This window comes from Anneissia japonica, unplaced genomic scaffold, assembly GCF_011630105.1.
Source record: "Anneissia japonica isolate Jap-2015-1 unplaced genomic scaffold, ASM1163010v1 scaffold288246_len349457_cov184, whole genome shotgun sequence".
NCBI classification, from domain to species: Eukaryota; Metazoa; Echinodermata; class Crinoidea; order Comatulida; family Comatulidae; genus Anneissia; species Anneissia japonica.
The window spans coordinates 184,732-188,942 of record NW_022752398.1 but is presented as its reverse complement, the minus strand read 5'-3'; positions in this window follow the sequence as shown (position 1 = coordinate 188,942).

The following is a 4,211-nucleotide window of genomic DNA, read 5'->3' as shown; positions in this document are numbered from 1 at the left end:
AACCAGCCGTGAACCCATTTTTCTATATCAACACTAAACTATAGTTAACGAATCAATTTAATCTGATCAATTCATTTATTTATTGCAATGATGCCCTCAATCATGAATAAACTATTATCATATTATTACTAATTATACATAGGCCTACTAAATATTGTACTGTATACAGTACTGATGTTATTTTACTGTACGGTACGGTATATATAAACTTTATTTACCTATAGAGGGGGCTATGATGAGTAATCTTAATGTCAGGGACGTCGGTCGCTCTTTGGATTTTCAAGATCCGAGGTTTTATTAAAAATGTAGCCTCTTTGTTTGATTTCATAATGACATTTTATTTTACTTATTTTATATAGGCCTATTGTGGTTTTTGGTTCACCTCTGAAGTATAAAATAAATAAATCAACAATGATAAAGCCAACAGCCAATGGCATTAGGCTTACTGCTATAGCTGCTCTATAAAGACGGCAAATTATATAATAATAATAATAATAATAATAATAATAATAATAATAATAATAATAATAATAATAATAATTATTATTATTATTATTATTATTATTATTATTATTATTATTATTATTATTTTACAGCTAGACAATTGTTTCTCATAATTGGAACAGCATAGAACTAAAACTTGTAACATATTACGTACACAAATGCAAGTCAAGCAAACATACAGCACTAAGCTACTGTCATTCTCCAATAAAAATTCGAACCATAAAAGTAAGGGCTGTGTTTTGAAAGTTTGGGGCGGGGAATGTGTCATGAATAACGCCGAGTGACAGGTATTTACCCAAGTATTTAAGTAGTCTTTATAAAGACCTTTTCACCACCGTGGGTAAGTTGAGGCAGGGACGGTGGCCAGAATAAGAGACAGGTGGGGGGGGGGGCGTTATGTGAGGTACGTAGCACCGAGCAGGGGTTGGGGTGTTCCTCTTCCTACGGCTGAGGGACGCCAATGACCCCGGTGAGAGAATAAAGTGAAATTGCAATAGTCGCATTATAAATAATACTAGTAAGCCTAACAATAATTATAATAATAACTCAATAGTGGCGGATCCAGAAATTCGAAGGAAAGAAGTGACCAAGACTGAGGCTCGATCCATCCACCTCAGCCCACCATGGTTGGGGCTAAGGTACCGGTACCGTAAAGAGATTTATGATTAAGACACCTCTAGATGGCCTGAAATTACACTCTCAGACTTAATTTTGAATAAAACTTTCTTTTTTTGTCCATTAAAACAATTTAGGTGAAAGCCTTGAATCTGCCACTGCTCAAAACATTCTTTATCCAAAATAGTCATAATCACGAAAAATGGGCATGAAAAACCAGATCACAGCCTGAACACAAATTTATGCGGCTCCTCTCAGCAGACACTAAGACATACTCCGAATTAGGAGTTTAATGTCATACCCAAAGAAGGGTGCATATCTGTTTTGAAAGGTGGGGAGACATTTCCTGAGTCCACACCCACCATTGTTGGGACTAAGGTGCGAAAATTTGAGGAAATTTGTACCCCTAGATGGCCAGAAATTACACTCTTAGTCAAATTCATCATCATCACATCACCATTAGTAAAAAAAAAGCGCCAACAAATTTCTCGATCTTTTATCTGGGATTTTCGGCAACCATAGAGATAAGCTTAAAAATATTGTTTAAAAATATTGTTTTTGATGCATGTACTTTACACAATTCAAAGCCATTATTTCACAACCTCAGCCCAACCACGGTTGGGGCAGAGGTGAGAAAATTTGAGGAAATAGTTTGATACCAAAAAAATTCTCATGGTAATTTATCAGGGATTTCCGGCAACCATAGAGATCTAATTATTATCCAGGACAACTTAGGCCTAACTTCTACTAAACTTTAACTATTATAAAAATTATGACCAACAAACCACAAATTTCATTTTTCGCCTTTAGCACAATTTTTAATATTATTATCTATTATCATAATCTCCATCGTCCTCATCATCATTATTACTACTACTACTACCAGATAGTAGACCTAGTATTATTAAACAAAATGTAAATGCTAGCAAAAGGATAAAAACCAAACTGAACCATACCGTACAATATAACATTTCTGTATCTAAAAAGACATGGCCTGGGATTTATGGATTTAAGACGAATTTAAGTTTAATAAATCCACTCCTTGAGTGGTAGCCGTTATAAACCCGAAAATAGTTTTTACATCATCATGTATAGTGAAAAAAATATTAATCTAACGAATATTCCACTGGGTTTCTATCAGGCTAGCGGGTGACTTTCATTGATAGAAGTTTATGGCGGGTTCCTATAGTAGAAGGAGTCAATTAGAAATTGTTCAACATATAAACACAAACTATGTGTATTACACATGCTGATGCATATTGACATATTTTAGACGTAGGCCTATTCATTTTGAGTGATCAATTAAAAGAATTTGTATTGGTTAGCAAAAACAAGCTATTAAACATTGTTCGCAAAAAAACGGTCGGGGTCCCCCCCCCCCCCCCCGCTCCTGGATACGTCCCTGAGTTGAGGTACAGTTCTTTTACGGATATGAAAGTTAACATTATAATAAAAAAAAGAAGCAATGTTTAATATTAGGATGGAATTACACACTAACTATACATCATCGGACATCCTACTTGGGAGTATGGCAAACACCACTTCCAATGATCAATTTAAACAATCATATAAACAATATTGTCTTCTTTTATTTATTTGGTTTTAGTACAGACGTCAATCTCCCTGTTTATTATAATATTTTTTTGCGTTACAATGGGTTAAAAAACGGAAATGATTTTTTGATTACCTATATAATTATAATATAAATCATCAAAGGTACATATACAGTGCTATATAATTATGTGTCAAATAAAGAAAAGAATATTCAGTTTGCAAAAACAGAAACCACTTCTAAGCTTTACTTCTACGATTGTGTACAAGCAACACCATATCCTTTGGAAATATTCGAAACTAGTTTTTCCATATTCACCTCACAATGTTCACAAAATAAAATCTGGAAGGAAAAAATGCTCTAAATTGTACTGCTCGTCTCACCACCAAAAATTCTCTCAACCCTGTTTTTTTATTTTTTATTTTTCAGGCGACAAGGCCTACATCGCACACTTAGGCCTAATTTTATTGTTTCTGACATCAAGTTAAAAATGGTCTACTTCACAGACCGGCTAGGTAGCGCAAAATGGCTGCAATGTAAAACATAGGCTAGGCCTGCAACACCATAATCCCACGATGCTAATACAAGTCATATAACTTTAAACAATAATCATCAGCAAACTCACAATTCGCTGAACTCCATTGGGTATCAAACCGGCATCTGAATCTTCCTAAATAATGAAAATAACTAAAAGAATACCCTACACATTACAATGACTTCCCTTCTCATGGATGGTAGGCCTAATGGTGTGAAACATAATCTCAAATGGGACGTCCCTGAATGTTACCCGCTACCCATGTAAACATATAAAAAATTGCCAGTAGGCAACACAGCCCCAACAAGTGCCACCCATTTGTTTTTTTTTCTCCTGTGCCTTCCTTGCCCAAATTATACAATGTAAGATAGATCATCTCACCTTCTCTGTTTTCCCGATTTGGTTTGCCATTCAGTTAATTTCTTTGTCCATTTATTAATTGTCATTATCTCTACGAGCCATACGACCTGTCCATCTCCAATATGCCTATCTTATTCTTTCTATGATGTATTTGACTTTAGTTTTATCTCTTATTACAGTTGTCTTGGTCTTGTCCCTTATAATATGTAACATTGTCCTTTCCATAGCATATTGTGTTGTCTCAAGTTTTTCTAGAGCTTTGGACAATCACCATGTTCCTGCGCAACTTCGGCAAATAGCACAGTATTGACTCCCAAAATTTCACTTGAAGCTGGGAGTGAGCATACTTTGTGCACATGACATATCTATGCCAGGAAATATCAAATTTAAAAAAATATATTGTTGAAAAACACCAAAAGAGTAAGATTGAAGGTAAGGGGCTTACTTTTATGTCTATACCTCCTTTAGGAATAAACCTGTAGCTCCCTGATTAATTCTAGCCATATACTTATAGTGTAGGCCTACTGGAATTCATAGGCCTCAATTAAGATTGCAAGGATAATAATGTAATAGATAAACAATAGGTTATAAAATATTATATTATTATAGTGGTGATAAAACAAAATCTCAATGAGAGGCTAGTGG